We start from the raw sequence: 22,768 nt of genomic DNA on the forward strand, positions 1-22,768 counted from the left end.
ATTAAAACATGAAACATAACAACATATTACCAATTTGGGGGTGCACTCTATTTAAAAAAAAACAACACAAATCCCTAGAGGAAAACAAAATAAGTCATAACCTTCTCTTCCAAAGGAGGGAGAATATGTCTCCTTATAAATGCACTGCTGTTTCACATCCAGTTCTGCCAAGGACAGGCAGCCCGGGGCTGAGCTGCGCCCTCTGGCTGAGCAGAACAGGCAGGTGCCTGTAAGGAGCCATCTTTGATGAGCAGCAGATAACTATGGCTTGGGTGCACCCGTAGCTCCTCCCAGCTCTCCTGTGCCAGCTTGGGGCAGAGAGACTGGCTGGGCAGGGGCAGCCCATCCACATTGCCCACCTCCAGACGCGACAGGATGCCAGGGTGCTCAGTGCATGCCCACCCAGGCGGCAGCCGAGACCAGGGCTTGATGGAATGCCACACTGCTGGTCAGCTAATAAATAGAAGTAATTTGATTAGCTTTCTCTAACTGGTGATAAGATCCTGACAAACCCTTTTTAATGCGTTTCTGGAGCAGGATGAAATTGTTTCATTCGGAGAGAGGAGGGCCCCCAGGGAGTCGCCTTGAAGCTCCTTTAGTGAGAGGTAAAAATATGCCAATCATTAATGAGGGGAGAATTAGGGAGACTTTAATGCAATCAGAAAGAGGAGCCCTGAGGCAGCTCGGGAATAAAACCAGCCCTTCAATCAGAGAGAGGCGACTGCAGGGAAGAGGGAGGACACAACACCAGCTTGCACAGACAGCAGAAGCTGAGTGCCCCCCACCCCCAACCTGGCAAAATAGCCTTAGCCTTGTGGCTTGTGTCCCCACAAGACCCTACACCATGTAAGGACCTCCTGCTGAGGCCACAACAGGAGGAGCAGGGATGGGGGTCCAAAGAAGTCAGTGTTCACTGAGGGTGTCCTCTCATCACAGTCCCCCTCGGAACAATGACCAGGATCTCATAAGTTCCTAGGAAAGTCAGTGACTGACAGAGGCCTCTGCCTAGGACAGCTGTGGAGTTTTGAGAAGTCCTTGACTAGAGCAAAGAGCAAGCTCATTTCCACTCTAGAGCACCCCGCATGGTAGAGCTTCAGCCAGGCCACCGAGTACCTGACCCCCTCATTGACCTCTCTCTAGAAAGTTCTGTGGAGTCTGGCCACCGCACCACAGGTGAGAGGAGGTTACAGGAGCAGGTAGGCTGTCTTATTCTGGAAATCCCTTGGTCAGGAGGCAGGGGCCAGAAAGAGTAGGAACACCTGCCACTCTGAGCCCTTGTTACCTTCAGACTTTCCACAAAACCTCACATGGGCCCTGAGCCAAGCAGGGAGCTGGGAGGAGGCAGACTCCTCCACCCAGCTAGAAGCCACCTCTGCCTTCCTCTCTCCACTTCATTCACTCCACAATGGCTACTGGCCTCCTTGCTCTGTCCTGAACACACCAGGCCCATTCCTTCCTCGGGCCTGGCCTTCGTACTTGCTATGTGTTCCCTCTGCCGGAAATGCTCAGAGTTTTGCAGGACTCTCCCTCACCTCCTTCAGGGCAGTGAGGAAAGGTGAGGACCCCCTGGTTCCCACTGTCCTACTTCCCGCAGCACAAACCTGTTTAATCCACCAAATGCGTGGACTACTGTGCACTTTCTGTCTGCCGTCCCATGTCCCCCCCATGAATGTAAGGTACATCTGGGCAGGGACCTTGGCCTGCCTTGTTCACTACTGTACCCCTGCTGGACTGAGGGAGGGGGTGGAGTGGGTGCCATTCTGGGGTGGAAGCACCTGCACCCAGAGCCACGCTGGGCCAAGGTTTGGCCTTGAACCTTTAGGCCAGTCCCTCCCCATTCCTGGGCCTTGGTTTCCTGGCTGAAACATGAGAGGGGAGCCAGCGAGGAATTTCAAGGACCCCAGTGCTGCCATGCTCGATTCCTGGAGTCGGGGATGCAAGCTGGACCAACTCAGCAACAGCTCTCTGTCCATGAAAAGGCAGTAAGTTTCTACGAATCGGGTGAGAAAGGGTGTTTCTGACCTGCTGTCCACACGCCAGGACAACACAGTGGGGTTACAACACGGACTCCAAGGCCAGACTGCCTGGGTTTGCATCTCGGTTCACACCTCTGTGCCTCATTTTCCTCTTTGGTAAAATAGGTCAAATAATAATCCCTATCCCATGGGGTGGTTGTGAAGATTAGATAAGATTATACTACTTGTGTCAGCAAGTGCTTGGCACCTGACATTTAACATGCACTTAATAAATGCTGGTTATTACTCTTATTAATTGATGACACCTGAGATCAGAGATAGCCCAATCAGGACAGGAAACAGGTAAGGGTCCAGCCTTGGAATCAGCCTCACAAATGCAAAACAAGAAGGAGGAGAGTGACACGGTCAGAGAATAAGCCAGCTGAGAACCCACTCACCAGCAAGCATTTATTAAACACCCAATGTGTACAAGGCATAAGGGAGGATACAAACAGCAGCGGGGACTTTAATCAGTTTGTTTAATCTTCTCTGCCTAACTCAACATGTCATGAAGGTAGAGACCATGTCTGTCTGTCTTCTTTGCCACTGAAGCTGCAGTAACCAGCGTTCAGCACACAGTAGGTCCTTCATAAATGTTAGTTAAAGGAATATGATGCATGTAAAGTATAATGGCTCAGGAACTGGTTTCTGGGTGTGCTGCCTGCCATCCCCACTAGACCAAGCCAACCAGGCACAGTGCTGGGTGCTCAGAGACTGAGGGATGGCAGAGGTGTGCCCAAGAGCAGAGTGCTAAGGGAGCGGGGCAGACAAGGGGCAATACAGGCAGAAAGGAGACAGGGAGCCTGGTGAGGGGGGATTCAAGCTGGGCCCTCAAGGGCATCAGGAAGAGTGAAGGAGAACATTCCAGTTGACTCACTGCAGAGCGAGTTGCCAAACAAGATGGCCAGGACCCACAGGTGGGAGGTGAACCCATAGGGAGCCCAGGTGCCACCCCATGAGCAAGGAGTAAACCTCTCACAGGCACCACCAAGACCAAATCAGCCCAGAAGGCCCCTGTTGAGGTGTGTCCCCAAGGCTGGAGGACAGGCTGGTAGATTTCTGTGCGAACTCCCTGCCTCCATCTGCAGGGCCCCTGCTGCAGACCAGCTGGAACCCAAGGGATGGTCAAATCCCCACTCCCCCAGCTTCTGCCAGTCCTAGATGATGGCACCCAAGGGTTTCTGGTTCTCCCCAATCTGCCCCTTTTGGAAAGGAGAAAGGACCCAAAGATGACGGTTTGCACTCACAAGGCCACCGGGCCTACAGCCGCAGGCTCCTGAAGTTGGGAATGCTCTCTGCTCCAAAAGGGGGAGTGACGTGTGGCCAGCCACCCCTCCCCCAGCCAAACCCTTTGGAAGGGCTGGCCAGCAGGGGCTGCCTGGCTGCAAATGACTCCCTTTGTCATTCTGTTTTGTTATGATTAAAAATGCATGTTGCAAGCGAGGCCCTGGAGTGGAACCCGGTTGAAAATTGAATCATTAATATTCCCCCTCCAGCTGAGGCCCGGCGCTTCCCAGGCAGCTGTGAGCAGGAGGCTTGCAACAGTTTTGGAGTCAGAGCAGGATGGGCAAGACTGGGGGTGCACAGCCCCCCACCTCAGCTCACACCCCTCCTTTGAGATGGGAACAGGTGTCAGGCAAAGTCTCAGCCTCAAGTTTTTCTCTCTGGTTCTCAGGCTCGGTCCAAGGAGCTGGAGAGCAATTCAAGCTGTTCAAGGCGGACCTGATCAGGACACGCCCCCTGGTGTCTTCAGTCCCCACTCAACCTGTACCCCAGCCCCTCCCGCCTTTGCTATTCACTGTGTTTCCTTCGGAGATACATTGTTTTCATTTTTTTAAAAATTGTACTTATTAATAGCTAACATTTAAACAGCACTTTTAAATCGGACACTGCTTGAGACTTGTGAGCTTAAATAACTACAGGGGGTAACTTTTCTTAGGCCCCTATTTTACAGATGGAGAAACTGAGGCATAGAGAGGTTCATGGCCACTTTGCCAATGTCACATAGCTAGTAAGTGGCTCCAGAGTTTGTTCCTTTCACCTCTAGGCATCAAATGTGCTTAGCTGCTAGCTACACGAGGCTCTTGGGATGAGGAATAATCGAGAAGTAATCTAAGTGTAAAATTCACACCAGATCCAAAAGACTTAGTTCAGGGAAAGCTTGTAGAATGTATTTTAATAATTTTTTTATGTTGACTAGATGTGAAATAGTCATCTTTTAATATATTGGGCTAAATAGAAAATATTATTGAGGTTAATTTCACCTGTTTCTTTTGACTTTTTAAACAATGTGGCTAATAGGAAATTGGGAAGCAGACACGTAACCCCATGTGGCTGTTGTTTTCCTGGTCAGCGCTGATCTTGCCCATGCAGAACCAGACTTGATTCTCTCATTGTCCCTCAGCTACAGCTTAAATGTCACCGCTTGTTTTAGTCAGGTGTTTTGTCACTGTGACCAAAAGACCTGAGAAGAACAATTAGAAGAGGAGAAGTTTATCTGGGGGCTCATGATTTCAGAGGTCTCAGTCATAGATAGCCACCCCATACCTCTGGGTCCAAGGTAGGGCAGAACATCATGGCAGAAGGGTGTGGCAGAGGAAAGCTGCTCAAGACAGAGCCACCGGAAGCCAGGGAGAGAGAGAGAGAGAGAGAGAGAAGAGAAGAGAGAGAGTGCTCTCCATAGCCAGGGACAAAATATACACCCCAAGGCACACCCCAGTGACCAGCTCCTCCAGTCACACCCTACCTGCCCACAGTTACCTCCCAATTAATCTGTACCAGTGGGTCAATGCATTGAGTAGGTTAAGGCTCTCATAATCCAATCCTTTCACCGCCACACGTGAGGTTGGGGGGACACCACAGACCTAACCCTAACACCTCCTCAGAGGGGCCTTCCCCAACCCACAGAGCCACCCCTACCACACTGCTATTTATTTGTGTAATATTCTATTTATTCCCCGCTAGGCTTCATGGATGTTTTCTGAAAAGCAGCTATAAAGGGATCTGTGAGTGGTGGCTGGGGTTGGAGGGGAGCTGACTTTGGCTTTCCTGACCTCACACTAGGGTGAGAGCCAAACAGCAAAGTCACAGTGCCCTGAGGAAATGACCATTGAGAGGGTGTGGCACCCAGCCTCCCACACTGTCCTACAGGTCAAACCAAGCCCAGGGCCAGGGGACTCCTGGCCAGCAAAGCCAGGGATATGCCTTTTTCTCCTGCACAGGAGCAGGGACCAGGCCCCAGCTGCAGGTCATCTCCACCCAAACCAGAGAGAAAGAGGCAGGGCTGAGGTAGACCAGGGCTGAGCCTCGGCCGCCAGGTCACGGCTGCTGGAGTGATTGGAGATGCCCGAGGTGCTGGACTGAAGGAGGGCCTGCTGCACACAGTCCCATCTCCCAGTGTCATCCTCCAGCCAGCTCCCCATGCCACCCACAGATGAGGGGAAGTGGGAAGCTCTGACACCCACCCTGCTCCCCTCCCCCAGTATCTTTGGTGGGGCACGTACTGAGCATAGAGCCCAGGCCCTCTGCATGTGAGGCGAGTGCCCCAGCACTTTGCCACACCTGGCCTCCACTTGCACGGTGAAGCACAGAGGCTAACACGGTGGTGGCTGTACTCTGCGTGTCACCTATATTAACCACTACACCGGGAGGCCAGGGCAACATTCAGAACCAGGGGAGGCTTTAGCAAGGGCTGCTGGAATCCATTTCCAGTGTCCTCTGGCAAGTACCCCATGATGAGGACTTGGATGGCAGCTTTGGGGAGGGGGCACTGGAGGGCTTGCTTTTCCTCTGGTCACCGTTCTGGCCCAGGCCGCCCCCAACCCCGAGGTTCCAGTGTGAGCAAGGAACCGGGGTGCACCCTCATGCCCCGTCTTCGGGGCAAGGTGAGTCAGTCCCAGGCTCTCTAGCAGGGGCTGCTGTTGCTCCCGATTTGGGGGTACAACAGATGAAGACAGCCCTCAGATGCGACTCCAGCCTGCCCGAGGCCCAGCCTGGCCTCCCTTCCCAGGCTCTCCTGTGATCCTGAGCATGGCCTTCTTCTGTGGCTGTCCTGGGACTCGCCCTGTGCCTTTGCCATGCTTTCTCCCCCAGGGACACTCTATCCCTGTGGCTGGCTGGAGTCCCCTGAGAGCACAGGGCCACTGCAATCCCCCAGACAACCTGGCCTCTGGGACTTCAGTCTACCTGTGCTCCAGTGGCCAGGGTTCCTCTCTGTCCTGCTCTCTGTGGGACAAGTGACTCCAGGCAAATATACCAGAACACAGCAAGGGGCAGTCCAGGCCAGAGCCACCATGTCCCCTTTTTAAGGACACTCAGAGCCACTTTGGAGTTGCTGCTTTGGGTCACAGGGGTCCTTGGGTTGTCACTCACATCGTTCTGCTGACAACAGTTATAACTCCAGGCAGCTCTTTGGGGTGTTCCTACTGTCACCGTCACTGTGGGAGTGGAATGAAGAAGGTCTGACAGTTCATGACACTCCAGCCCTTGGGAAGCCACAGGCCTGGCTTCAGGACCCGGCCACAAACACCTGACCCTCAGACTCCAGGAGGCAGCCCTGCAGCCTCAGAAGGAAGCTGTGCCTGGTCCTGGAGCCAGGGTCTCACCTGGAACCCGGGGCCCTTCAGGCACAGGGAAAGTCTGGCCAGCCCGCCCCCCTGTGGCGGCTGCAGTGAGGCCCTGTCACTTGCCCGCCTGCTGTGGGGAGTGGGCCCAGAGCAGAGAAGGGGAGTGGGCAGTGCCTCCTTCATTTGCTCTCCTGTCCCCCACCCTTGGCCCCACCCTCAGCCACACTCGGTCCCTTCCCCCTTCCCCTCCTTCCCTCCCCCACCCGCACCTCCCCAAGGACAAGCAAAGTTATTACAATAATGAATTAGCCAGCCCGCTTACCGCCGCCACTGGCGAAGACAATTATCCCCCCCTGCACATCCCTAGCCGCTGCTCCGCTCCCTCATAAAGACAGGCTTTTGGGGCCGCTTTGTGCTTTGATTGGAAATGAAGAGATTGCTAATTAGGGAACACCTGCTGGGACCCGGGCTGGCAGGAACAACGGCAGGACGGACTGAGCGGCCATTGCATGCGGGTTGCGTGTGCATGTGCGGGTGTGTGAGTGTGCGCCGGCCTGTGTGTGCTCACAATGGTGGTGGGGGCAGGCGAGGGGAAGAAACCGAGCCAGCGCCAGCATCTCGGTGATTTAATCCGACTCGCGGCCACCCCACCTCGAAGCTGTAAACAAAACCCAGACATTTTATGGAGCTTTTCACCTTTTAAAGGATGCTAATTTGTTTATGGGTGGCTATAATTCTACTCGTGTTTGCACAGGTCAGTGCCTGGCTCTGGTGTATGCCGTGCACAGCTGTTTCCAGCTGTGTAAAGCCTCCTAGCTCCCTGCAGAGGGACAGGGATGGGGCACTGGCACCCAGAGGTGACCTCTGGTACCGGTCTGCCTGGTGGCAGTGACCAGTGACGGAGATATGAGTCAAAGGGCAATTAAACCTGAGATTGACTTGATTATTTATTCTTGGTCTGGGAGTCACCTATGTCTCACTGTTTCCTGGGCCCTGGGAAGACAAGTGGCCCCCTTTCCAGAATGAAAATCCAATTTGATACTGGAGTGGCCACAGAGGTACCCGACTGCTTTTTCCTAAATGCCATCAAATGTTGGCTGATGAGCCACAGCCCTCATCTCACCTACCCACAGCTCCCACAGAGAGCGCAGTCCAGCCCATCCCCACCCCCGGGCACAACTGGACTTCAGTCCTTGCTCCCTGTCTGACTGGACTCCTCTTCACAGCAACTCATGTGTGCACCAAGGAACACATACACGCGTGTGTACACACACACACATACACGCACGTACACTCAATCTTTTGGGCATTCTTTGGAATATTTGTAACACAGCCTGGCTCAACAGATTTCAGTCCTGGAAACAGACAGTCACAGCTATGTGTGACTGTGTTGCAGTGTGACTGTGGAAGGGCCAGAGCACATTAGTGGACCAGAGTAGGAGAGAGGACTTATGCAAGATGGGGTAATGGAGGGCTTCTTTCAGAAGTGGGGAGCTGGGCTGAGTCATAAAGGGGTCCGGACACTGGGTTGTGACCCAGCCTGCCCTCATTCGAACAAGTGGAGTTTCAGCACATCTAGCCTGAAGCCCTGGAGACTGGGGAGCCCCTCGGGGGCACTTATGGCCTGCAGGCACGAGGGCACACATGCACATGGGCAAGCTGCCTGCTGTGTGGGTGCTGGGTTGGGGGATTTGGGAGGAATGGGACAGAAGGTGGTGGTCCTGGAAGCTGACTTGGGGACTTAAGTGTTCTGTGTGGTGCCCAGTCCTGAGCCAACTTTAGCTGTTTTCTGTCTCTCCTCTACCTGGCTACACTTGAGGTATCTAAAACATATGAGTGAATTCCTCTATCCACAAGTGGAACATATATGCCCCATGCCCCATCAACCCTGCAGCTCACCCCAGCAGGGAAGGACCCTCTTAGAGTGCCTGCCTTGGCATGAGCACAGCACTGAGGGTGTTCCGAACACCAGCCTCAGTTTTTCCACCTATAAAATGGGAGGCACTCCTCGGCAACCCTGACATTTCCTAATTTCACAGAGCATTCCACAGTGTTGGAGGACTCCATGCAAGAGAGTGGCCAAAAGTTTGGATGTTCGAGTATGACTTGGTCAAATTCCAGAACTGACATTCAGCAGCCATATGTCTAAGCTAGTCAAGGAACTCCTGTGGGGCCCATCTTTGTTATTTGAAAAATGGAAGTGGGGATTCTAGCACCTACTTCCTTGAGTTACTGAGCATAAAAAGGGACAAAAAGGAGCAGCACACCAAGCACAGAGTTGGGTTCATAGTGTGAGTCAATAGTGGACTGCCTCTATCACCACCATCATCATCATCACTATCATCACCACCACCACCACCACCACCATCATCATCATCATCACTACCATCATCTTACCACCATCATATTATCATCATCATCACATCACCATCATCAAAACCATCAACACCATCAACACCATCATCACCACCATCACCACTATGACCATCATCACCACCACCTTTATCATCACCACCATCATCATCACCATCATCATCATCACCACCACCACCTTCATCATCATGAGCTGGAGTCAGGTTAGAACTCTCTCCCACAGTTAGCGTTAATAATCTTCCGGTTCAACTTAACAAGTACCTCTGTTTTCGGAGACATCCATTCAATTTTTCCCTTTGACTCGTGTGAGCATAGACACCTTTTGAAAAGTCTCCAGATCTGTCAGAGAGAAATGGAAAAGCTGGCAAAGCCCCAGGAAGTAAAGGCTAAGAGTTCACCTCACCCCACTTGGGGTTCAGTCCCCAAGTGGGGCATGTGAGCAGCTACAGAGGCCAGAGACACTAGGCCTCTCAACTGAGAAGACTTTGCCAACACTGGCACAGGCTGGGCAATGTGAGATGCTTGCTGGTGGTGAAGGACAGTGGGCCCTCTGCCTGGCAGCCAGGAGGGCCTGAGAGAGACAAAAACACAGGCCCCTAAGGGGCTGATGGCACAGCTGCTAGGTCACCCACCCAGACAGCTGCTGAAAGCTGGGGCTGGGCTCTTGCAGGTGGGGCTGTTGCTGAGCCCAGGCGTGGCTGCTCCAGCAGATGGTGGCCTGTGCACCCTGAAGCCCTCCCTGTGCCCAGGGACATGAACATGCCAGGCACTGGAAAGAACAGCTGGCAGGAAGGGTGGCTTCTGCGTGCTTTGTGTGTCACCCAACCAGAGAAGAAAGCTGCGTAGCCTTCGAAAGTGTGATTAGATCCTGAAGGTAGAAGAGGAATGGGGAACATGTGCATCACCAATGTCCTCCAAGCTGGTCCTTACCCTCTCTCCACATCTAAGTCAAATCCAGAGTTGGAAAGGTTTTTGATTAGACTACCATTGTTACCACCAGAACTCCCCAACTCCAATGCTTTTATGTCCACAGAACACATGGTATTCACTGTCCGTGAACTTGAACCACACCGATACAAAAGAGCAGAGCTTTGAGGCCACTCAGAGCTGGACTCATCTCTTTTAATCCTCAGAACAATCCCCACGAGATTGGATTTTATTATCCCCTTACACAGATGAGAAAACTGAAATGCACAGAGGCAGATTCACTTATGGGGACCATCAGACTAATACACAGCAGAAATAGAACTCAAACTCAGATTTAGCCAAGTCCAAAGTCTGTGGACATGTGGTCATCACTGTACCTTGAATCTGCACTTTAGTTTTGGCAGTGCCAGTACAGAGCACAGGTGGAGGGCGGGGACATTCTTGTGAGTGGCATTCCGAATGGGTGTGCAGGTAGATGAGAGAGAAGAGCGGGTTGAATGGGGCAGAGGAGTCCATGTAGGGAGAAACTTCAAGTCCCTAGGAACTGGGATGAGCCAGACAAATCTGAAGTCACCAAGCCAAGAAATCCACATGGACCCAATCCCAATCCCCACTGCATTCCCAGAATTTGGTGTCCAAGTCCTATTGGCTTACTGGTTAGACAACATAGCTATAGAGACAACTGATTTGAGTTTGAACTCATCTTAACCATTTCCTGGATCTGCAGTCCCCTCAGGTGGACTGACTGAGGGTCTCTATTTCCTTGACTATATTGCCAACTTAAAGGAAGTGCCATGGTGAGGTGCCCTCTGCCCACCACTCCAAACATGGTTCCTTGGCAACTCAAGTGCCCCTTCCCCATGTACTTGCCTTCCATACACATCCCTATCCCTTCTTTTGAGGCCGCTGGACTGGCTGCAACCAATTAGAGCAATCAGGGGGACCCCACCCTCCACCCACCCCTACGCCAACCAATTCTATATTCCAAACTCCAAAAGAAGAGAACTGATCTTCCTGTATGTTTTCCGTGCACACTCAGATTCATGGGCATTTGCAATGGCACTGCTTGGTGACATAATGCCACGTGCCCTGGCCAGACCTTTTACTGAAAGCAAATCAAAGACCTAAAGCCCTGCCAGTGAGGAGGCGGTGGTCAAGCCTGGGCTCCATCCAAAGGTGTGGGACGGCTGTCCTCCTCTGTGGAAGAAGAGGCCCTCTTGCTCCAGCTCCCCACGGAGCAGAGGCATGAGGTGGAGAGCGAGTCTCTTTCTCTGCCTTTGGGGAGCCGATGCTGGGAGAGAGAAAAAAGGGTGCAACTCACACTCTGAGTATGGACCTCAGAGGGTCTGTCTTGGTAGCCTGGAATCTTCACACCCAGAGTCCTGGTCCTGTATGTTAGCTCTACCCTGGGCCCATGTGGACTGGGAGTGAATGAGGCCACGGTAGGACTCCCCCTCCCATCCTCTTCCTGCAGCAGTTGCTGTTGGTACTTTGCTCAGATCCTTTACCCCATGATGCTCCGCTCCCCAACTGCTAATAGCTGCACCTTATCCTGAGAGTTGTCCTTGACCCCTTTGGTCCAGAGGGCCTGGGAGGTTGCTTCCTCACCCATCAGCTGTCAGCCAGTGAATGGCTGATTGATTTGGGGTAGCACTGGCCAATCCCCTTCCTGAAGGTGGCCGAGGCTGGCTTGGCATCGTCCCTGCCCAGGTTCCTCTGGAGAGTGCTCCCTCATCTCAGCCCTGCTTTGGGGAACCTGACCTAATGGCACTCATGTTCCCTATCTCCAGGAGCCTTCCCCAAACAACAGGGTGACAGTGCAGCCAGGGAAATACTCGAACCCACTTGGCAGAGACACTTACAACCCCATCAGGTGGAAAATCACCAGACATGCATCTGGAGGAGCTTCCAGCTTCTGAACCTACGGAGGACCCAGAGTCAGGAGAACACCTCCAGAGGGTCCCTCCAGTCTGAAAAACCAGAGCCTGGGCCACAGCCACCGCGAGCAAGCCAGCACCTCCTGCAGCTCACCTACCACCCCGCCGCCCTGCAGCTGGGGACCCGGCAGCCCCACTGGCAGCATAGTCACATGGTCATGTCCCAACTCCGCCCCCCCCCCCCCCCCCCCGAGAACTTCAGTAACCTTTCTACTAAGAGACACCAAGGGTTGGGGACTCTAAGAACATCAGACAAAGCAGGGGGAAGGGTTGGCAAAGAAAGGGGGCTCTGCAGACAAAGGCTCTCTGCTGAATGGCCTCACCACTGTCACTGCTCCAGCTAAGGGTTCACTGTGACACCTCAGCCTGGTGAGAAGGGGCATCTCTAAACACTGGAGATCACGTCAGTGACTTATGAACGTCCACGGGCATCCCAGCCGCCTGCACCCACTGCGCAGGAGGCAGGCTGACGGCTGCCAGGCCTCTGGGAAGCCAGAGGACCCGCAGAAATCTGGTGAACCTGTGTCTGCAGAAGGTCACAGACAGACAGGATAAATACTTTGTCCCAAACAGTGAGCACATGTTGGACTGGATCCAAGGTGGGGAGATAGTCTGACTCTCCTTGGGAATGTGATTAGCATCCCAAGAGCCAAGGTGCGGGGGCGGGGGGGGGGGGGGGGGAGCAGATCAAGGTCACGGGAGAGTGGGCAAGGAGTCAGGTGGGGGCTGTGGTCTTGGCAAAAGACCCCGCCTCCCTCCATCCATAATGAAGCCCAGCAATGGGATACAGTGGACACAGCCCACTAGGCCACACACATATCCCCAGGAGTTAGGATGACACTGGTGGCAGGAAAGGTGACGGACCACGGGTTTTGAGTTTCCAGAAATGTGGAGTGGGGTGGGGAGAAGCAAACCATTGACATAAAGGGAATGGAAACACTGTTGACCAAAGAGGGTATGAAGTCCCTAAAGGGCAGGAAGGTGGGGCACAGCGAGGAGGAGACGGCCGAAACCAGCTTCCTGGATGCGCACCGCCACAGGGTGCTTTTCAAGTCCACCTGTCCAACCCACAGATGGGGCCTACGTCCCAGCAACACTCCTCTGCAGAGACTTTGAAAAACTGATTTACAGAAAAGCAAGACTGCAAGAGCAGCCACGGAGAGCTCTGACTGACAAAGGGCCTTCTCAACCAAAGCCCCCGTGTGGCAATATTTACAAGGATGTGGGGCTTGGGGAACAAAAGCTAGAGTCTCAGGATCCCTTTCATGTGGGTCTGTCAAGGGGGACACTCAACACATTTCAAAGAAAACCAAAAGAGGGAAACTGAAAATGTTGGAATGAGTCCAATCTAGATGTAAACGACACGAAAGGGAATTCTTCTGTTTTGCTGGTTGTCCTTTTCAGCCCCAGAGTATGTCATAGAAAGTGGCATCAGATGGCATGACTTACCTCCTGGGTGACCTTAAGCAAGATCCTCAACCTCAGTGCCTCAGTTTCCCCTTCCTTAAAATGGGAATCACCATGGCACCTACATCTTAATCATTACAGTGACAAGTTGTATGAACTTCAGAAAGTTTCTAGCACATAACAGATCCTCAAAAAATGCCTCTTTCCTTCTCCCACAATCTCAAGAGCCACTGCAGAGGTGGGACACGTGAAAAAGTCAAGAAACCAGGCAAGCCATGAACAACAACACAAGGGAACAGAGGAGAGCTGTCTGAGGAAATGTCAGGATTAGGTCCCAGGTGGTAGTGGAGTTGAGGTGAGGAGAGGTTATTGTCAGGGAAGAAAAAGTGGAAACCGTCACACTATGAAGCAAAAGAAAAGATACCTAAGAATTTTTTTAAAGCTTTAAATTCATAATGTGGTTCTTCCCCAATGTGAAAAGTGCTGGTTAAAGAAAAGATGAAGTTTTAGGGGAGAGAGAACAAAGCATGTCCCCAGGCTCAGTATGGAAATGACAGAGACCCAAGACCACCTGCACCGTGAAAGTCCAATTGTAAGAACCATTCTTCTGGGAAATTTGATGGAGGACTCGGAAAAGCCTGAGATCAAGGGTCCCACATATAAAGGAATCACTTTGTAAGTTCTATAAAATGGCAAAGACAGGGGAGGGAGGGGGCACAGAGACCAAGAGGAGTAGACTTAGGGACTTAGGGGTGAATATTTTAGAAATAAGTGAAGACACTGTAAAAAGAATTGTCCCAGTGTTAATGATAAAATCAAGGCCACTTAGTAAAAAACAAGATAAAATTTTTTTACAAGGGAGCACATAGGGACACAGAAAATGGAAAAGGGATACTTTGTGCTCTGAGGACTCTTTATTTAGAAAGTCTCCAAATGTAATATTTTTAAGTTAATAGAGTATGGTAGAGAGGGGGAAACCAGAAATAGACAAGAGCATGGCCATGCAGAAAAGCAGGGAGGGAGGTGATGTTTTTCAGGGGGCATTTTTTAGACAACTCATTTACATATTATTACTAAGAGATTTTCCAGGTCACACCAGAAAGGTAAGAACCTCCCCGCTGACCAAGGAGGAGACCAAAGACACAACTACTCAGGCCGATGGCATGTCTAGGAAAAGTCACATTGATACTGGGTTGGGAGTTGGCATCTGCTTGTGTCATTTTTTCATCAGTACCTTTAAAGTATTTCCGGTACCCGTCTTGACGAGGAACTGTGCTGGGAGATGGGGCTCCCGGTGTCTGCCCACAGAACTCTTAGTTCTGGAGGGGAAGCAGATGATCACTGCCCCGCAGGGATACTGACACACAAAGCTGGACAGGGAAGTCCTTGGAGATCACCCATCTGACCCCCATCCCTCTTACAGACAAGAAGCAGAGGCAGAGAGACACAAAATGGAATGGACTACACTTGGCCATCAGGCAGTGGCTTCTGGAAGCTAACATACTTGATTGCTCAATATGCTGATATAAAATCAGTTTTATTTCCGTAAACAGTTTGGAAGCCTCCACAACAGTGTCCAGTCACATCGGTATGGTGTCAGATTTCAAGGTAATATTTCTGATATTTTTAGCAAATAGATTCCATGGGTGTAGTGAGAATGCGTCCACTTGCCCTCTCACTGCCCTCATCCCCCACCTTAAATGATTAGGCAAGCTTAGCCCAAAAATAAGTGGAGGGAGAAAGCCAGGGAGGAGCCTGCAGAAGCCAGACCAAACCTGAGCTGGCAGATGGGGTGGAGAATACCCTCATAGGCGCCTGACCTTTCCCTCTGAAGTCGGCCTTTCTCATTCTCAGGAACATCTTAGGTTTGCTCCCTACACAACACACAGCCTCCTTTGCATGTTTTAAACCTTGATGTGAATGGTATCCTCCTGTCTCTAAAAATCTAAATATCTACTCCTTAAGGATGCCACTGACTGTCCAACAGATCCACAGAGACTATTCATTAGTTTCACAGACAGCTCTGCTTTGAAACTTCTATCACTAAGGACAGAGAGCTGGGTGAAGATCCTGCATATGAGAGATGCCACCTGTGTGTGCGTGTTGCCCAAGAGCAAAGCCTGAGCCCACAGGACTAACATGCATCTCGCGATCCTTCCCCCTGGGCTGCCCGCGGCGCCTCATCCCCACTGGCTTCCCAAGGAGCCACAGCAGATGGCCATCTGAAGGCGGAATTAGCTCAAGAGTCATTACATGAGGGTGTTCTCAATTGAGTGCCCCAGAGTAAATAGTAATTACACGTTCCTTCTAGATTACTCTCTGCCCGAGACGGGAAAGAAGAGAGTCACGGATGGCTGACCGCAATACCCTGAACGAGCACAGTGCGCACACGCGCTCAGGCTGGCCACAAGTCTGGATTCGGAATTCTCCCCTAAGAGCATGACGGCACCTCTACGAGTCCCCTGAAATACCCAAATTGGCTTCTCAGAGGCAACAGGAATGGCCCTTCCCTACTCCCTCTCTTCTTTTCTTGCTGAGGACTCCCCAAAGGTGCACCGTCCAACCTGTGGGAAACACGCTGCCTCTCTAGCTACTCCACACAGGAAAGAGGAGTCGGCCTGATGCAGAAACCACACTGCTGAGACTTGGAACACTGCGGGACATACAAGTTCGGGTCACTTCCCAGCATCACATCTGCGCATGGGCAGCGATATGTGCTAGGCTATGGACAGCAGATTTCCATGTGAGGCAGGAGGCTTGGCCAGATCACCCCAAAACAAAACCCAGACAGGTAACAGAAGGATGCTCATGTTGCCACCTCCAGAAGGTCACTGGATATGGGTGGCAGCCACCCTCAGCAGGGCATGGTGGACAACCAGGTGTCTCTAAACCACCTCCATAGCAGCACCTTTTGCTATCTTTGCAAGCTGTCCAGGGGACTTCAGGAGAAATGTGGGGACTTTGAAAGTTTCCTCCCTCTTGACCTGTTTGGCACAGAGTCCTGGAAAAGGATCACAAAATGGCCAAAATGTCATTCTCTTTCCCACAACAATGGCTCTGAGAAGTTATTATCTAGTAGGCACTGTCCAGGGGATGGTTCACGGGTCCTCTTTAATCCCTGCAACTCCATGAAAGAGGTGTTCTTATCATCCCAATTTGTAGAAGAGGACATTGAGGGTGAAATGGAGAGGTGGAAACCTGGCCAGAGTTGCAGCTGGCATCAGGTGGATCAGGACTCTAGAGTATGTTTTCTACCCCTACAACTTAACAGCATTCCCCATGCAGGGAAATAATTTCATCTAAAACTGGTAATACTTCCATCTTTAAAGGAACTCTTATTCTATGATTTTTATTTTAACTTCATACCAACCTTATGAGAGACTCAAAGCAGAGATTAATCCCTTTGGGCAGGTAAAGAAAGTAAGCTACAGTGAAATCAAGGACTCACAGAGGTCCCCCATTTGGCAACTCCCCTCCCAAATCCCAAATGGCTCCTTTCTTTGGATGCTGCAAAACACTGTCAGCAGAGCTGGAGGATTGGGTGCCCTGGGCTTCTCCAAATGTGTGAAGCCTATGCAACTTCCAGAGGGATAGAGGTGCAGAGGGAGGGGTAGCAAGGCCACAAAGATCCAAAACAAGGGTCTCTGCAAATTATAAACAAAATTAAAAAATCAGAGATGGCTGGGCGTGGTGACATATGCCTATAATCCCAGCAATTCAGGAGGCTGTGGCAGAAGGATTGCAAGTTCAAGGCCAGCCTCAGCAACTTAGCTAGACCCTGTCTCAAAATAAAAAAAAATAAAAAGGGCTACGGATGTGGCTCAGGAGTTAAGCACCCTTCGATTCAATCCCCAGTGCCAAAATATATACGCAGAAGATCTATGGACCCATGTTTTTGAGCGATTAGCCCTGATCAGCTTTCCACTAACCCTCCAGTTGTGCTTAGGGAAGAGAAAGGTGAGTGCAGAAAACAGATCAAGGAAAATGGTGGTAGAGCCACAAAACCCAGGAGAAGCCACTCTGGGCCTATGGCCTTGGGTGACAGGGACAAAGGCTGGCTGACCTGTTGTCATCAGTTATGGTAGGAGCACAATGTTCTGGGTTCATCAGAACAAATAGTTCTAAACATGTAAACTTTTAGAGCCAGAGGCCCCCAATAACCTGCAATCTCTCATTTAACTATTGAGGGAACTGAGCTCTTGAGGAGCATGAGCACCTTCATGACCACTGAACCTGGAGTTGGGACTGGGCTGGACACCTGGTACCTGCCTCCTTCCGTGGCACATCAGGCTGCCTCTGACCACCAGAGCTTGTGACTGAAGCAGCCCTCAACCTGGGTCTCTTTCCACTTTACTTCATTGTTCAGCTCTTTTTTTTTTTAATATTTATTTAGTTGTAGATGAACACACATGTGGTCCTGAGGATCAAACCCAGTGTCTCACACATTCGAGGTAAGCGCTTTACCACTGAGCTACAGCCCCAGCCCCATTGTTCAGCTCTTAATTCCCAAATAATTATAGATTCCCAAGGAGTTGCAAAGAGAAGGTAGAAGGGGCCCTGTGCTCCTTCACCTGCCTACCCCATGGACTTGGGCGCTCACAAGACCCACAGTTGCTCTGTAACCTCAGATACACTCAGGGTGGCAGGTCCCCTCCTGAGGACTGACTTAGGAGCAAGTTATCCTGACATTTCTTCCTCCTATCTTATCCTGCCCCCTCACTGATAGAAACTCTAAAACACAGACACACACACACACACACACAGACATACACACACACATACACAGCCTAATCAGCAATAATTTCTCTCCTGAATATTGCTAGAAAGATCACTAAGCCAAGCTAATCAATTGTCTCAGCCAGCCACCAGGCCCCAGGAGAGCCTAGACTTTTCATTGCCTTCACTTAACCCTCAACAGCCTGAGTTTTTGCACTCCATCTTCCACAGGAAAGCAGAAAAAGAAATACTGTTCTGGGAGGAATCCGGTACCTAAAATGATGTTCCTAACTCGACACCTTTCAAAGGCCTTGTCCATGCTAATGGAAGCAGACACTTTGGAAAGCTTCAGAGGAAGGTCTCCCTCTTATGTGTACCCCCGGGACTGGAGGGTTAAAGTAGGAGGAGGAGCATGGGGCCCCACAGAGTCTGAACAGCCAGAGAAAGCAGGTAGGCTTACAAAAGCGAGAGAAGAGAGTGTGGCAAAGGAGGGAAATAGTCACAGGAGAGAGCGGTTCAGCAATTAAATCTGACATCGACTTAGACAAAGCTTCTTTACTAAACAGGATAAAATTCCTGGGAAGTTTCATGCACACGTGAATAGAAGACACACACACACACGCGCACGCACACACACACACACACACATCTCTCCCTCGCCCCCTGCTCCACCCCCACCCCGCTATGGACAGAGGAACATGGAAGCAGGAGGGTCAGGGAATAAAAGGGACTTGGGCAAGGACCATGAAATGCTACCGGGACATGAAAAGGCAAACACAAGACTCATGGCATTCATGGCTTCAAATCATTCCTGCATGATTAAGAGGACAAAGGGAATGAAGTGCCCCCTGGGGAGGAGAGATTCTGCACTTTGCACGCATTTGTTGAACATATATTATGTGCCAGCCAGTGCACTAGGCACTGGGGACTTCAAAGGTGAAGACTAAGGAGGCCAAAAGGGAGACAGTGGCAATCCAAGTGTTTAGAATAGTACCTGCCAGCTGCTTGGAGGGGGAGCAGAAAGGAGGCAGTGAGAAGACAGAACACTTTCTAAGTTCGAGTGGCACTGTGATTCGGGTTCCAGACCCCTGCTTCGATCAGGAACCAAATGGCTACCCATGGAGGAAGAAAAGGAGAAGGGACTTTTGCCTGGCAGTACAGTGAGTCCCCATGCAGAGATACGGGAGTGTTGAGGACATCCGGACTAGGGCATCTCAGGAGAGGCCATTTCTTGCAGGTGATATGTACTTGGTCAAGTGGTCACATTAGGAGGGAGGCTGACAGAGCAGCCACCTGCCACCTTGTAGATGCATGTGCCATCTTTCTAGCCAGACCAGGCCTGGTCTACCCATGGGAACGTGCAAACTGCCCTCTGATACTGTGAGGTAGAGAGGTGTGCAGGGAGCCAGATGGGCTTTGAGATCTTCACGGGACTAAAGCTGAGTGGGACCTAAGAACCAAACTGCTCCTGAGAGCCAAAGCCAAAAGATGGACGAAACTGTTTCCACAGAGTGGAGAGTCAGGCCTTCTCCAATGGAGGGATGCTGCCTGGGCCCAGCTCCTCCTTTGCCCTCCCTTGGGGTCTGAAAAGCCCCAAGGTCTTCCCAACACACCCTGAGCTCTGGCGTCCTAGTGGTTAGCAGTGAACCTCCCTAGTGGTTGGAGGGTGAAGCAGGGTTTTGCTGACTCAGCGCCCAGCTTAACCACCCCTAGGGGAAGGCGTGGGAGGCTGTCTAGTGGGGCAATCCTCTGTGTGCAGAAGGGAATACTGTGCCAAGCAAATAAAAGTGCCAACGCTTACTGGGCACAGGGCTAAGCACTTTGGGGCATCTTGTCTTTCCAGCAGCCCACAAGGCAGGTTCTGTTGTTATCTCCATTTAGCAGAGGGGAAAAGGGAGACCTTGAGCGGTTTGGTAGCTCTGGTACCTCAGCTGAGAAAGGGTGGATGTGACCCTTGGCTGTCCGACTCAGCCTGTGCTCTGAACCTCAGCTCCATACCATCCACAGGAGTCACATGTGAGGGCAGGGGGCATGACTGATCACCATGGAGCTGTGCTAACAGGGGAGACTGAGGCACAGCCCTGCTCCTGTGGGGGTCCTGGTGGCAGTGAAGGCCATGTGGAGGAGGTCAGCTAGGGGCTGTGAAAACCCTGAGAGGGAGACGACTTCACAGAAAAGCTGAAGTAGCTGTGTTGAAATGCTACCGGGACATGAAAAGGCAAACACAAGACTCATGGGCCACCACGTTTGAAGCACTAAGAGAAAGAACAGCTCCCAGGGATAGGGAAACAAAAAAGCCAAAGGATCCTAGAAAGAAAGAAATTCTGCTGCCTGGTGCCTCTGCTGACCTCATGGAGCTGGAAAAAAAAGCCCAAGTGAAAGGAACAGTCACTGCTCACTTGGTTGGTGGTAGAGAGAAGCACCAGTGCCCATGGAGCCTGCTGAATCGCCCTGCATCCGGGACTCCTGCCCTCCCTTTCCAAACTGAAGAAGGAAATCTCATTCCGGGGGGGGGGGGGGGGGGAGCCAGGGCCTGTTTAACAGCCATATGGCCCTGACGTTCCCCTTTCCTCTAGCGTACTCAAGAGAATGAGGGGAGAGGGAGGCCAGAAGGCTTGCCTGGGCTTAGACTCCTGACCTCAGCTTGGCCTTGACATTGCTCCACCTTGGCCAAGTTGGCCCTCAGTTCTCCACCTGGGCACAGAGAGCCAGATGGGCTTTGAGATCCTCATGGGATTGAAGCTGAGTGGGAAGACATGTGAGTTACTTTCCAAAGGGAAGAACACTCAGCACGTCAGAGGCAGGACCAAAGCAGGGGAGGCTCCATTCCTCTAGCCTCACCGGGCAGCAGGGGGATCTCCAGGGGCTGGTGATTGAGCCACACCGCTGTCTCCACATCTCACCTCCATGCTGGAGGAGGAAGATTGGCTTGAGGATGTAACAGCGCCCAGCCCCTCCAGGCCCTGGGTGAGCAGAGGACCCCGGTCTGCTCTGGGTGGCCTTGTGAACTGATCCCCTCGCCCCCAGCTCCACCCTACCTTCTACTTTGCAGAGCACAGAAGTTGTACAGCAGCCTGGAAACGCTGATGGCTTAACTGGTTTAATTTTTTTCCCCAGCAGCCCTGAGGGGTTTTAACTCTTTCCTCCTGCAGAAACCCAGCTTTTGGAGTTGAATGTTTAAACTCTCACTGGGAGACTCATAAATATTCGGAGTCACTCTCTCCCTCTCTGTTTGATTAGGAAATGAGCCTTTAACTCAATGTAATCCCCAAGCCATTAACAAAAAAGCCCTCAACAGTTCCACTATTAGAATTTCACTCTTAACCCGCTGAGGATTGAATTAGATTAACATAACTACCCACAATCTGAGTTTATTTTCTGTGCCAGATAGAAATGTGTTTTCAGGAAAGGCGAGAAGGGGGAGGGAAGGGAGGAGGGAGAGAAAAGGGGGGGAGGATAATGAAATGTAAAAATAGAGATAAGAAAAAGATGGACAGATATACGGTAGTGCAGTGATAGGAAGAGGTGCACCATGGTCTATGGTCTAAAAATCCTGCCAGCTGCCATTTTTTATTTATGGGATATTTGGAGAGACCTCAGCTATGTAAAATCGTTTGAATTAGGGAAGCACTTTCCAGGTATTTGCAATTCCTTCCTCCTGGAGATTGATGGTCCTACACCTGAGCTAGCTGTATTCCAAAGCACCTGCTCATTGGCCCCCCTGTCCCCAATTTGGGAGGAGGTCAGAATTGGATGCCTGTGTGCTCCAGGACGGGAGGCCGCATCAAATGATAGGGCATGCTCACAGGCAACTGCTCGCTTCCAGCCACAGAGATTAAACAACGACAAGGAAGGAATGGGTTAGATTCGGCAGACATGAAGTCACAGACGGCCCCGTGACCAATTGTATTTAAGAAATCAGTTTGCAAAAAAAAAATGAGTTTGATGGGAGCTCAGACCACATAAAATTAATAGTTATTGAAGCAGAAAGTAAGTAATCAGAGGCTGCCTTATGCAAATGCACCCAAGTTCCCCCCAACTGCATCTCTATAACTAAATCACATCTGGAACCTGAGGATGAAAGCCAGGGCCCCCAGCACTCTACCAAACAAGCCCTCAGCCCCCCAAAAGCATCCACTAATCGCCCGGGGGAGGGGTGCTTCTCACCTAAGTGTTCCAACAAATATTCTTCTCTGCACAGTGTTAATGCTAACAGAGCACAGGATTCGTTCAGGAATGCAAGACTCTCCCCCACTGCACTCAACCAGGCACTGGGGCCAGCCAGGCCCTAGGGTGCATGCTGAGGAGGAGAAGGAAGGACCTGCTCTTGTGCCAAAAGGTTCAAAAAGTTCCACACTTTCTCTGAGCCTCTGAGACTTTAAAGACCTGGAAGTTCAGCTTTGCACACAGTGGCCCACTCTGATTTGAGTGAAGTGTCTTGATCACTTGATTCACATGAACTTTAATTAACAATCATCCACCAGCTCCCACTCCTGCATTGTTGTGGGAAAACCTTAGCAGGATGCGTCTATCAAAACAGTCCTTGCAACAGGAGAATTAATAATCCTACATGTATAATTCACTTAGTTCTCTTTTTTCCTTCTGGATTTCATGGACTTTAGTTTCCAAAATAGGTCTTAAATAGTGACATTTACCACCCCTACACACACACACACACACACACACACACACACACACACCAAACTCCTTATTCTGGATTTCTCCACTGATGAACGTGTCCTTACTACCTGGACACATAAAGTTCATCTTCTAATTTCTCATTGCTTCCTGACCTGCTTTCCACTCTCCAAAATAATAAACAAAGGGA

The 22,768-nt window shown here is 51.2% G+C and overlaps 1 protein-coding gene across 1 annotated transcript in view; it reads right to left on the reverse strand.

Moving 5' to 3' along the window:
- The window catches only part of Esrrb (estrogen related receptor beta), a 157,970-nt gene that overhangs the window by 133,516 nt on the left and 1,686 nt on the right, over positions 1–22,768 (reverse strand). Inside the window, exon 2 of the mRNA XM_071606681.1 lies at positions 4,303–4,309. The gene's annotated coding sequence lies outside the window, so the exon portion shown is untranslated. The remainder of the gene's footprint in view (positions 1–4,302; positions 4,310–22,768) is intronic.

The sequence above is a fragment of the Marmota flaviventris genome, chromosome 2, assembly GCF_047511675.1.
Source record: "Marmota flaviventris isolate mMarFla1 chromosome 2, mMarFla1.hap1, whole genome shotgun sequence".
In the NCBI taxonomy this organism is placed as follows: Eukaryota; Metazoa; Chordata; class Mammalia; order Rodentia; family Sciuridae; genus Marmota; species Marmota flaviventris.